The sequence below is a fragment of the Poecilia mexicana genome, unplaced genomic scaffold (genome assembly GCF_051168715.1).
Source record: "Poecilia mexicana isolate PSO_F unplaced genomic scaffold, ASM5116871v1 scaffold_3, whole genome shotgun sequence".
In the NCBI taxonomy this organism is placed as follows: domain Eukaryota; kingdom Metazoa; phylum Chordata; class Actinopteri; order Cyprinodontiformes; family Poeciliidae; genus Poecilia; species Poecilia mexicana.
In genome coordinates this window covers 3,237,815-3,250,301 of record NW_028263372.1, presented here as the reverse complement: position 1 = coordinate 3,250,301, position 12,487 = coordinate 3,237,815, and the positions used below count along the sequence as shown (strand labels likewise).

The window sequence follows — 12,487 nt, the reverse complement described above, 5'->3', positions numbered from 1 at the left end:
AGGGGCACAGTCACATCCATGGATCAATTAATAAAGGTGGGGTCCCAGGTTGAAAAAGACTGTGCTGGTGTTAAAATCTACTGGGGGAAAGTGGATCAGCACAAAGCCAAAGAGAAAGGCCCAGCAAGAGGACAACCTAAGGGAAATCCCAGAAGGTCAACCAACTCTGTATCTGTTGTTCAGCGTGGCCCTGCATCCTCCCTCCTTCATGTTCCCATAGAGGTGCGCGACAGGATGTATAATGCTGTACTGGATACAGCCTGCACCTATTCCCTGATGAGAAATAGTCAGTGGAAAAGGATTGCTCGAGAAGGGGAGGTTTTGAAGCCAGCTGACAATCAACAGTTTGCACTTGCCAATGGCAAAACATATAGTGCTTTGGGGAAAGCCACAATCATTTATGGGTGGCATGGGATGATGTGGTCTTTAGAGACCTTTGTGGTGGAGGATAATAACCTCACCTTTCCCATCATCTTAGGTCTCGATTTTCTGACCAAAACTTCTGCTATTATTAACCTAGGCGACTACACATATGGGGTAAAAGGGCCAAAAGGTTATACCTTTTACCCTTTTTCATCTTCAGCTGTGGCCGCAACATCTGTGCCTGCTAGATTTTCTCCAATTCATCTGATCCTGGCTCTGCCCATGGAGGAGAACAAGGCATCAACCACAGAGTCATAACCTTGGATGACAAAGCAACCACCGGAAGTCCAGACGCTTTTAAAGGCCTGGCCATCTGTATGCTCAGATGCATTGGGTAGGACATCTGTGGAAGAACACAGAATAATGACCACAGATGAAATACCCATTCGCTGCAGAGCTTACCGGGTGTCTCCTTTCAAGCGGCAAATAATCAAAGAACAGATTGATGCAATGCTTAAAGATGATATTATAGAGCCATCACAGTCCTCCTGGGGGTCGCCTGTTGTCCTTGTTCCCAAACCAGACAAATCCTTTCGATTTTGTGTGGACTATAGAGCTTTGAACACCAAAACTCTTCAGGATGCCTATCCTATGCCCATCATCCATGAGTTGTTGGAGTCAATGTCTGGAGCAAAATTTTTCAGCACCCTGGATTTAAAGTCTGGCTATTGGCAGATGGCGGTGGCAGAGGACAGCAAAGCAAAAACTGCTGTTATTACCCCATTTGGACTTTATCAATTTAAGTGCATGCCATTTGGATTGAAAAATGCTGGAGCATCCTTTCAACGCTTAATGGAGAAGGTTTTAGGAGAGCTACGGGGAAAGATCTGCTGTGTGTACATCGATGATGTGATTGTCTTCTCAGCCTCTCCTGAGCAACACCTGAAGGACCTGGACACAGTATTTGCAAAGCTACACCACGCCAATTTGTCCCTCAATCTTAAAAAATGCAACTTTTTCCAGCAAGAACTCAAGTTTCTGGGACATATTGTGTCAGCGGAAGGTGTTCAAGTGGATCCAGAGAAAACCCACGCCATTACGGTTTATCCAACTCCAACTAACCATAAGACTCTCCAGAGATTCCTTGGGATGGTTGGTTGGTACCACAAGTTCATCTCACATTTTGCAGACATAGCTACGCCTCTTTATCAGCTGCTCAAAAAAGATGCAAGGTGGGAGTGGACAGGGGACTGTCAACGCGCTTTCATGACGCTGAAGAAAGCTTTGGTGGAGTCACCCATACTGGGGCAGCCAGATTTCGAGTTACCATTCGAAATTCATACAGATGCCAGTGATGTTGGTCTGGGGGCTGTCCTGGTCCAACCAATCCCTGATGGAGAAAAGGTCATTGCTTTTGCTTCAAGATCATTGAAAGGAGCAGAGCACAACTACTCCACCTCTGAGAAGGAATGTTTGGCGGTTGTTTGGGCCGTGGAAAAGTGGAGACATTTTGTAGAGGGTACAAAGTTCACCGTTTACACTGACCATGCTGCTTTAACCTGGGCATTCAATTGCCCCAGAACCAGTTCTAGGTTAACGCGCTGGGTGTTGAGGTTGCAAGACTTCAATTTTGAAGTACGATATAGAAAAGGAATGCACAATGTAGTGCCTGACGCGCTGTCCCGAGCGATGCCCACTGATTCAGCTGGACCAGCACATGTGGCCCTGAATTCTGCTAAAGCCATGTTAGGCTTACCCCTATCATTAGTAGAAATCAAGGAAGCTCAAGAAAAAGACTCAGACATCATGGATATGGTCCAAGGCCCGAGATACCGGAGACCTGACAGGATCCTTTTCGACAAAGTTCACGATCTCTGGTATAGGAAAACCCCACTAAAAGATGGCATGAAATACCAGCTGGTGGTTCCCAAGTCCTTGGTTCCTCAGTTTCTCCAGTACTTCCATGATCGTCCATTGAGTGGACATCTGGGCAGGCTAAAGACACTTCTCCGGCTGTTGGAGGTTGCATGGTGGCCGTCAGTCCGTAAGGATGTGTGGACTCATGTAAAGAACTGTGCAGTTTGTCAGAAGTACAAACCCGACAATCAAGCTCCAGCTGGTTTTCTGCAACCCACTCCTCTAACTGAACCCTGGGCAAAACTTGGGGTGGACTTGATGGGACCTTTTCCACGCAGCAAAAAAGGAAATGTTTTCCTGTTTGTCGTGATCGACTACTTCACAAAGTGGGTGGAGATGTTTCCTGTAAGAGACAGCAAGACACAGAGACTCATCACTATCCTCCGGGAGGAGATATTCACTCGCTTTGGAGTTCCACAAAGCCTGGTGTCAGATCGGGGGCCCCAGTTTACCAGTCAAGAGATGTCCAGTTTTTGTTCTGCGTGGGGGGTAAAACACCATTTCACCACCAGCTATCATCCCCAATCTAACTTGACTGAACGGGCTAACAGAACTATCAAAACAATGATAGCCTCATTTGTTGGACAACATCACAATCTATGGGACCAACATATCTGGGAGTTCCGTTTCGCCATCAATGGTGCTCAACATGAAACCACAGGGAAATCCCCTGCAGAGCTAATGTTGGGACGTCAACTTCAAGGGCCATTGGAAAGGATGATAGCCAAACCACCATCACCGCAGCAAACTGTATATAAATTGTTGGAGCGACACAATGAAATGAAAGAAGAAGTCGGACGGAAAGTTGGGATAAGTCAAACCAGACAAGCCAAATATTATAATGCCCGGAGGAGGGGTGCACAGTTCCGGCCGGGAGATTTGGTCTGGGTAAGGTCTCACCCCCTTTCCAAAGCAATAGATAATTTTTCCGCAAAGCTAGCGCCAAAGTGGTCAGGACCAGCTACAGTGAGGAAACAGTTAGGCCCAGTAAATTATCAGCTCCAGTGGAAAGACCAGTGCCAGGAAACGGACACGGTAAATGTGGTTAATTTAAAGCCTTATTTTGGGGTTCAACCTCCCTTGCCTCCGGCTGGGGGGGGGGGATTGTAACATAACCACTATGTTTGTTTTTTTCTATATAAAATACATTTAAGAGAAAATGTAACAGTGATTTGGATAACGGTTGCTGTTATTTCTGTATAAAAATTATTCCATATTTCCACTTGTAAAACTGATTTTTTGGGCAGGTCATGCTGATTTTTAGGTGTGACTGAGATTTGGGGTATAAAAAGGGGCGTGTGCGTCGGCGCGGGGCGGCGCAATCAGAGAGGAAGACGCTCACCGTCAGTCCGTGCAGCGGGAGACTTGATGTGATTTAAAAGTTTGGATAAGTGATCGATCAAAGGAAAATAAGATAACAGCAATCAGAAGTCGCCCCGGGCCGACGCACACGCCCCTTTTTATACCCCAAATCTCAGTCACACCTAAAAATCAGCATGACCTGCCCAAAAAATCAGTTTTACAAGTGGAAATATGGAATAATTTTTATACATGTGGCGACACTAGATGGTAGTTCGGGTTTTGTGGGATTTTAGTTCTAATAGGTTGCTCAACAACGCCACCCTGGGAATTTCACCCAGGGAATATTACCTCTCGTCGGAGGCACACAGGTTCGGTTATGCAGGGATTTAAAACATCTGAGACAGTTCACAGTTATAAAAGTAGTTTTATTAAATTCTCTTTTTTTAAAAAATGTTTTTAAAAATGACACAATAAATCAAAATAAGTCAAAAGAAAATAGAAAAACTGCAGCAGCTGAGGTTACCGGCCGGAGGGGGCGCTATGGGGACGACCTCCACCAAACACAGCAAACCAAAAAAAAACCTTTTAACACCAGACGCAGTGAGACACCCCAAACTCAAAAATCACAGCACACAGACGAGGAGGACACCGTCACCACACCAACACCGCCACCGGGCCTCAGCAACTGCAAACAAAAACAGACAGTTAACCAATATAATAATCTCAAAAAGAATAATATCAGCCCTGACTAAATAAAGAACAAAAAAAAGGGCTGTAGACAAAATAAGTAAAAGAAATAGAAAACAGATAATACAAGTTAAAACATCAGGCCCAGGCGTGGTCCTCTTGCCGCACCGCAGCGAGAGGTGAAATGGGCGCGCTGACGCCACACCCCAAACACCGCTTTAATGAGGGCGGATAACGCCACAGTCCAACTTTAAAAACAATTGTGCCGAAATCCGGGAGATAAACGTAGACAGGAGCAGAGCAGGTCCGGAAAACGAACGTAGACAGAGCAGATCCGGGAAACGAACGTAGACAGAGCAGATCCGGGAAACGAACGTAGACAGAGCAGATCCGGGAAACGAACGTAGACAGAGCAGATCCGGGAAACGAACGTAGACAGAGCAGATCCGGGAAACGAACGTAGACAGAGCAGATCCGGGAAACGAACGTAGACAGAGCAGATCCGGGAAACGAACGTAGACAGAGCAGCAATGGTCCAACTGTGGGGACTGCCGATCCACAAACACGCACACACACACACAGACCGAGGAAGAGGAGCGCAGCGCTGAGGCGTTTTACCACCAGATCGTCAGCACAACATGCACCAGCCAGCAATTTGTTGCTTTCCGCTGCCAGATTCCACCGGACACAAACCACACAGTGGGAGCACAAAGACGACACATGCTGAATGAGCGCTGCAGCTCCCTTATATACACCACGCCCACCTAAGAACCGGAACTCCTCACCTGGAAACTATTTGTAGAATTACATACATTTCTATACCACTACATTCTACCCCCCCTTCTTGCATCGTCGACCCGACGATGGCCAATTCAAAACTGGAACTATCAGATCCAAGGTCTAAAAGCTGATACACTTGACATGGATGCAGAAGAGCCTCCAGGAAGAGGCTGGCCGTGGGAGATGGTACACATTAGAATGTTGTCCAGCAGTTTGTCGTTTGGAACGACGTAAGGCCACTGGCTCAGGACAGCTGACAGGTGGAACAGTCACAGATGTAGAGGGTTCAGCGGATACAACTGGTTCACATGGTGACCCTGGTTCCTGGGATGCAGCTTGAGGCTGTGATCTACTAGAAGGTAAGTCAGAAGCAACCACCAGGGGTTGCTGTTCACAAACAAACAGATCATAATCAAATGGGCCATTATCCTCAGACAGTCCTTCTTCTACAGAAGGCAAGTTGTGAGGAGGAATGTGATCAGGAGGAACAACACCAACCACAGGCTTTAGCATGGTACGGTGTACCTGTCTTACTTTAGTCTGGTCATTCATAGGTGCAATGGTATAAACAGAGCCATCGTCCTTTGGTGCCCTCAACACTTTATACTTGACAGAGCTCCATCGGTCCCTGGTCTTATGAGGCCCCCTAGCAGTAAAGTCACGCAAAAACACAAATTGACCTTCTTTTAATGGCAGATGTTTCACCTGAGTCTCATGGGCCTGCCTTCGGCGATCTGCAGCATGTTTCAGGTGCTCTCTAGCCCCATCAAAGGCTACCTGCAAACGAGCTTGATGCTCTTGAACCCACTCATGGACAGAACCACCAACTGGACTCTCAACTCTACCCAACAGGAAATCTAGGGGCAGTCTAGGTTCCTGACCAAACATTAAAAGGAAAGGTGACTCTCCAGTAGATTGGTGAGGAGTTGTATTATAACAATAAAGAACCTGGGGCAAACAGGCATGCCAATCTCTCTTCCGAGACACAGGCAGCGTCCTTAACAGATTGTGCAGCATCCGATTAAAACGCTCACATTGGCCATTTCCTTCTGGGTGATATGGAGTGGTGCGTGATTTTACAATACCATACAAGCTACACAGCTGCTGGATAAGTGAGCTCTCAAAGTTACGACCCTGGTCGGAGTGCAACCGAGCTGGAACACCAAACTTATAAAACCATTCAGACACCAAAACCTTAGCCACAGTGGCCGCTCGCTGATCCCGTGTGGGGACAGCAACAGTATATTTACTAAAAACATCTGTCAAGACCAAAACATTTTCTAAGCCATTCTGAGTGGGCTCTAAGGTGGTATAATCAATAGCCAAAATTTCATTAGGACGTGATGCTAATAAATGTCCCATGTTACCATAAGCTTTAGGGTGGACATCCTTTGCCACCTGGCACCTCTCACAAGCCTGGCACCATTGGGCCACATCAGAGGCCATATGAGGCCAGTAACACCGGGACCGTAAGAGCGCCAAAGTTCGCTCCACTCCCTGGTGACCATGTTCTTCATGAACTTGGGTCAGAACATCCTTAATTAGCACACTTGGTAACACCAACTGAAACACAACATCACCACCGTCGGACCTAAATACCTTTCGATAGAGAACTCCATCTCTCTCGACAAACCGGTTCCACTGTCGAAGCAGAACCAACGTGGATGAAGACAGCTGGGCTCGCTCCTCTCGACTAGGATGCTGTCCTTTCTTCCAAAACACCAACACGTCCTGTAAAACAGGATCCGCCTGCTGCAAAGCACAAAGTTCAGCTGTAGTATGCTGTGGCAAAACTGCAACGACTGCTTGGGTTGCCTCAACTGTTTCAAACCCCAAAGCTTCCTGCAATGCTCTAGGCATAGCTGTACCCGGAAGCATGACTTTCACATCTGGTAGGTCAGGTGGATGCTGGCGAGAAAGCGCATCAGCATTGGTGTTACTCCGACCTGACCGGTACTTGATCTCAAAATCAAAAGATGCTAGCTGAGCAGCCCACCTCTGTTCAGTGGCAGCCAATTTAGCGGTGGACAGATGACTGAGAGGGTTGTTATCAGTGTAGACAATACATTTGTTCCCCAACAGATACTCTCTAAACTTGTCAGTCATGGCCCACTTAAGGGCCAGAAACTCAAGCTTCATGGAGCTGTAATTTGCCATGTTTCGCTCTGTGGGTCTCAAGCCTCGACTGGCATAAGCAATCGGTCTCACCTTGCCTCCTTGCATCTGAGAGAGGACTGCTCCCAGGCCACCATGGCTGGCATCAACCTCCAGGATAAATGGCTGAGTGAAATCTGCATAGGCTAACACTGGTGTTGTTGTTAGCTTAGCCTTGAGGATTTCAAAGCTCTTTTGACACTCATCAGTCCAACATACAGTAAGTCCACAATCTGATTTCTTGCCAGCTTTGGCACCAGCACACTGAGCCACAGCTCTATGCAAAGGAGCTGCCAGTTTTGCAAAACCTTCCACAAAACGACGGTAATAACTAGCAAAGCCAAGGGACGACCGAAGTTCTGAAACTTTAATGGGAGTTGGCCAGTTGGCTACAACTTCAACTTTACTAGGATCTGTGGCAACCCCTTCACCAGAGATCACATGTCCTAAATAACGTACCTCTTTTTGAAAGAACGAACATTTACTGAGCTTTGCTTTGAGCCCCTGCTGTAGAAGTCGATCCAGCACCACCTTCAAGCGCTCCAGATGTTGATCCACACTTGAAGAGAAAACAACAATGTCATCAAGATATAACAAAACAGACTGGCACTGTTGATCCCCAAAAATACGCTGCATTAACCGTTGGAAGGTACTAGGCGCATTGCAGAGCCCAAAAGGCATCCGGTTCCATTCAAACAGCCCAAAGGGAGTACAAAAGGCAGTTTTTGGACGATCTGCCTCCACAACTGGAACCTGATTATACCCACTAGCCAAATCAAGGGTGGAAAACCAACATGCACCAGACAAGGCATCCAATGACTCTTCTATTCGTGGGAGAGGAAAAGAGTCTTTTCGGGTCTTGCTATTTAACTGTCTATAGTCAACACACATCCGAATACTTCCATCTTTCTTTCTCACTAATACTATTGGAGAAGCATACGGGCTGCTACTCTCTCTAATGATCTGTGAAGTCAGCAATTGGTTGATATGGTCCTTCACCACCTCATAATCAGAAGGGGGAATACGCCTATAGCGTTGTTTAACTGGGACATCGTCAACCAAAGGAATGTCATGAGCTATCAGACTAGTACAGCCCAGGTCACCATCATGAGATGAGAAAACTGTCATGTACTGATGGAGCAATGATCTCACCTGACCTTGTTCTTCCACAGACAAAGACGACAAATCCAAGTCCTTCACCTGCTGTTGCACACCAACTGAAGCCGTCTGGCACCCCATCCTGGCTACTTTTGCTGGGACTTCAGTAATTCCTGCCGGGAGACTCACCACATTAACAACATTCAGTGTGCCAACAACAGTGCGAGGGTATAACACCACTTCAGTCAAACCAACATTAATAATGGGCACATAAGCTGTACCCCTGATTACTGGAACCAAGGCAGGGGAAGCAAGCAAACCAGAAGGCAATCCGGACTCTAAGGGTTCAAACAGAGCAGTAGAGCCTGAGTACCCATCAGAACATGTGGCAGCCACAATTTTCATGACTCCACCAGGAATCCGACAGCCCTTTTTACCCCTGACCTTAACCCTTCCAGGACTATGAGGCTCTTGTAAGGAGGCAGACTGACACTGCTGCAGTGCCTGCATGACGGACTGAGGGGTCTCAGAAACACCAGGCACAGAAGACCAAGCTACACCATGCAGCCCAAACAGTTCCTGATAACACTTCCTGATCACATTCATCCCCAAAACACCTGGGACCTTAGTTGGGAGCTCACCACAAGGGTCCTGAACAACCAAAACACCACAGTGGGGAATCAATTTGCCACAGAGTTGTACATCAAGTTCTAAATAGCCAATATAAGGAATCTTAAGACCATTGGCAGCTCTAAGCTCCAACCAATGACACGAATGGAGACGCTCCAAACCCCAAGACTCCATATGCTGACGAAAAAAGCTTTCAGAGACCGTGGACACCATTGAACCAGTATCCACTAAACATGCGACTGTTACACCACCCATGATTACATCTGCATGAGGACAAGCTGAGATCAATTTAGAAGCACCCAAACTCCCAATAACGGCTTGTGAGCCAGTAGCACCCCCACCTAAACTGTGGCTCTGCAGTTCGGTGGGAACTAGTTTTCCGCCGCTGAAGCAGAATGGGGCCGAGTAGCTGAATCTGACTGAACTTGGGTTCGACGAGGGGCACGCACCCCATCACACTCTCGTGCAAAATGACCAGGCTGATTACACCGCCTACAGATAACTGGACCAGCAAAGGGTGGACGGTTAGTACGACGGAAATTCTGCAACTGAGAAATGCTCTCACTAAGCTGTTGGAGCTGCTCTTGCTGACGCTTTAGCATTTCCCTCATCTGACTCATTTCTGTTGCTGATGTCAAAGAAGCTACCTGAGGACCACCATGAACCCCATACTGGACACCATAAACTGAAGGAACCGACTGACTACGGCTTCTCACAGGATGAGGTACCCCTTCGCGCTCCCACTGTATTGCTGCAGTCCTAACATCAAGCAAAGTGCTGTCCGGCCTCGCGCGCACCAGCTGCTTCAGCTCACGACGCAGGGAACCATCCAACACCTGCTCAACAAACTGATCTCTTAGCAGCGTCTCAGAATTCAACATACCAGCAGGTGCGCGTTGCTTTACCTTCTCCATAAGACCCATTAATGCGAGGGAGAACTCCTGAAGACTCTCCCCCTCTTGTTGTCCTCTGGAAAAGAAGGCCTCTTGGAGAGCAACATATGACTCTGAGCAGCCATACAATTCTTGTAAGATTTCAAACACTTTAGCAGGGTCCTCTCTCTCTGCACTAGAGCGATACTTTATTTCATTCCTAGCCTCTCCATCCAAATGATCGAACAGGAAAAATGCTTGGTCAGCAACAGATAGATGTCGCGCTCTCATACACACCTTTGCTTCCTCCATCCACTCACTCAATCCTATGCCTGTCCTTCCTCTAAAGATGGGACATTTCCTATCCCTAGGCACAAAAATCAGTCTCTCTGCTACAGGGAGACTAGGCGTAGGAGGGGCATTAGCCGATGCCGAAGAAGTGGACGGTTGAGCACCCAAGCTAGCCTGACCCTGTCGCAACTGCTCGTTGTCAGCTCTTAAGCTTGCTACCAGGTCCTTAAGTTCCTGAATTTCTTCTTCCATTATAGCAAGCTTATGGTTACTGCAGTGCAAAAAAAAAACAACCTAAGGTTAAACTATTAAGACCTCACCCACCACTTTGAAGCTCTACATGGAACCACTGCTGCTCTGTTTCTGGATCGGTCAATCTGCACAAAAAGAAAAAAAAGGGAAAAAAAGAAAAAAAAATACACAAACACAAATATTGAAAAACACAAACACTGGTCTCAGATGTTCATAAAAAGCATAATCCTGCCGACAACGCCAAAAATGTGGCGACACTAGATGGTAGTTCGGGTTTTGTGGGATTTTAGTTCTAATAGGTTGCTCAACAACGCCACCCTGGGAATTTCACCCAGGGAATATTACCTCTCGTCGGAGGCACACAGGTTCGGTTATGCAGGGATTTAAAACATCTGAGACAGTTCACAGTTATAAAAGTAGTTTTATTAAATTCTCTTTTTTTAAAAAATGTTTTTAAAAATGACACAATAAATCAAAATAAGTCAAAAGAAAATAGAAAAACTGCAGCAGCTGAGGTTACCGGCCGGAGGGGGCGCTATGGGGACGACCTCCACCAAACACAGCAAACCAAAAAAAAACCTTTTAACACCAGACGCAGTGAGACACCCCAAACTCAAAAATCACAGCACACAGACGAGGAGGACACCGTCACCACACCAACACCGCCACCGGGCCTCAGCAACTGCAAACAAAAACAGACAGTTAACCAATATAATAATCTCAAAAAGAATAATATCAGCCCTGACTAAATAAAGAACAAAAAAAAGGGCTGTAGACAAAATAAGTAAAAGAAATAGAAAACAGATAATACAAGTTAAAACATCAGGCCCAGGCGTGGTCCTCTTGCCGCACCGCAGCGAGAGGTGAAATGGGCGCGCTGACGCCACACCCCAAACACCGCTTTAATGAGGGCGGATAACGCCACAGTCCAACTTTAAAAACAATTGTGCCGAAATCCGGGAGATAAACGTAGACAGGAGCAGAGCAGGTCCGGAAAACGAACGTAGACAGAGCAGATCCGGGAAACGAACGTAGACAGAGCAGATCCGGGAAACGAACGTAGACAGAGCAGATCCGGGAAACGAACGTAGACAGAGCAGATCCGGGAAACGAACGTAGACAGAGCAGATCCGGGAAACGAACGTAGACAGAGCAGATCCGGGAAACGAACGTAGACAGAGCAGATCCGGGAAACGAACGTAGACAGAGCAGATCCGGGAAACGAACGTAGACAGAGCAGCAATGGTCCAACTGTGGGGACTGCCGATCCACAAACACGCACACACACACACAGACCGAGGAAGAGGAGCGCAGCGCTGAGGCGTTTTACCACCAGATCGTCAGCACAACATGCACCAGCCAGCAATTTGTTGCTTTCCGCTGCCAGATTCCACCGGACACAAACCACACAGTGGGAGCACAAAGACGACACATGCTGAATGAGCGCTGCAGCTCCCTTATATACACCACGCCCACCTAAGAACCGGAACTCCTCACCTGGAAACTATTTGTAGAATTACATACATTTCTATACCACTACATTCAGAAATAACAGCAACCGTTATCCAAATCACTGTTACATTTTCTCTTAAATGTATTTTATATAGAAAAAAACAAACATAGTGGTTATGTTACAATGGGAAGACGCAAAAAGCATTTTTAATTAATCATATTTCTACAGACCATAAAGTAATCAAATAATTTTAGCTAACATTACTTTGTTGCTTTCAAGCTTTATTTTTCTAATCTGCATTTTGTTCCATTTATGAAAGGATAAAACCTGGTTAGCACATGCTGGTCTCTGTAATATGTAAAAGCTGCATGTGTTAAACGGAATAACTGATTGGTTAAGTAACACATTTTTTATGTCGAGGCCAGTCACTCCTACCAGGAAGTTAATTAAACCAAAGCTAATAACGTTTCATCTTATGTTATTATCTTCCATATATCTTCATCTTGTAGATATTATTAAAATACAGACTTCTATATATATATATATATATATATATATATATATATATATATATATATATATATATATATATATATATATATATATATATATATATATATATATATTAGCAAGTAGGCTATTTTTGATAGGAGTGTTTTCTAGAAAGTTCCTGGTGGTTGGTGCTGTT

General features: G+C 46.1%; 1 long non-coding RNA gene across 2 annotated transcripts; it reads right to left on the bottom strand.

Moving 5' to 3' along the window:
- Positions 1–3,986: 3,986 nt before the first annotated feature.
- Positions 3,987–10,478, bottom strand: LOC148160101 (uncharacterized). 2 transcript variants are annotated; one of them, XR_015762455.1, is made up of 2 exons: positions 10,419–10,478; positions 3,987–4,267 (listed from the first exon to the last, which is right to left on the bottom strand). It is a non-coding gene; the product is annotated as an uncharacterized LOC148160101 (long non-coding RNA). The 2 variants fall into 2 exon arrangements; XR_015762454.1 differs by lacking the exon at positions 10,419–10,478 and adding an exon at positions 6,649–7,353.
- Between the last annotated feature and the right edge of the window lie 2,009 nt (positions 10,479–12,487).